The sequence below is a fragment of the Sturnira hondurensis genome, unplaced genomic scaffold, assembly GCF_014824575.4.
Source record: "Sturnira hondurensis isolate 20B ecotype Veracruz unplaced genomic scaffold, ASM1482457v3 Scaffold0020489, whole genome shotgun sequence".
In the NCBI taxonomy this organism is placed as follows: domain Eukaryota; kingdom Metazoa; phylum Chordata; class Mammalia; order Chiroptera; family Phyllostomidae; genus Sturnira; species Sturnira hondurensis.
This window is the reverse complement of record NW_028093120.1, coordinates 673,663-674,582: the sequence shown is the minus strand read 5'-3', so window position 1 is coordinate 674,582 and position 920 is coordinate 673,663. Positions and strand designations below refer to the sequence as shown.

Below are 920 nucleotides of genomic sequence, written 5' to 3'. Positions count from 1 at the left end.
ACATGTTCATGATAGTAAAATTTACCTAGTGGATTTTTCTGTGTGATGTGATGAGTAGCCCTGATTAATGTCCTTGTTAATGCTACTCTATTTAAAGAACCCTCTGATAATTCATTGCTTCATAAAGTTTCTTGTTTTGAATTTGCCTGGAGTATCTTTATCTACCCCTCTATTTTCTATATTTTAGTTGTTTAGTTTTAACCTTTTTTATGTTTGTTTTTAATTGTCTTAGTAATAGTGGATTGGCTAGCTAGTGAGGTAGTCATGCACTCAGATTAAGTAAGAGGTAGTTGAATTGTAACAGTAGCCAGTGATCTAGCCTGGACCATTGGCAAATTTCATTTTGAGGCTTTCTGCAGGAAATCATCTCTCTGGACCCCAGAATGTCTTAATTTAAAATCAGGATTTTGTTAGTAGAAAGCAAGCTAATTTATTTTTCTGTTCTTTCCACTTAACAAAACAGATTAAAGCACCATCATTTTCTGTTAGAAAATCAGTCATTTTTTCAGTTAAAATTTATTTTTTAATTAATTTATTCTTATTTATGTATTTATTTATATTTTTAATCCATGTGTCCAGGACATGACGCAGGCATGGGCACAGCCAAAGAGCCAAGGGGGTATAAGCAAGGAGTTAGTTACTTTGTTCCTGGCCGATGTGAGACAAGTCCCACCAAATCAGGTGCAACTCTAGCCAGGTCCGGGACACAGATTAAGAGCCGATGCCATTATTTATATTTCCTTATTTTTAAATGTGATCTATGATCAGTGATCATTGGGTTTCTTCCTCCATTTTCTTAGTGAGAGCCTCAAAGAAATATTTTCAAGCAAAATTTTCACAATTTGTGAGCTGTTAACTTTGTTAAGCAAGGGAATTTACTAGAATGGGGGAAAGTGACTCACCTGGAAGAGGCAGGAGGT

General features: G+C 35.1%; 1 non-coding gene across 1 annotated transcript; it reads right to left on the bottom strand.

Annotated features, from left to right (window-relative positions):
* Window positions 1–567: 567 nt before the first annotated feature.
* LOC118975734 (small nucleolar RNA SNORA48) lies at window positions 568–707 on the bottom strand. Its single transcript, XR_005064123.1, has one exon. It is a non-coding gene; the product is annotated as a small nucleolar RNA SNORA48 (small nucleolar RNA).
* Window positions 708–920: the final 213 nt, after the last annotated feature.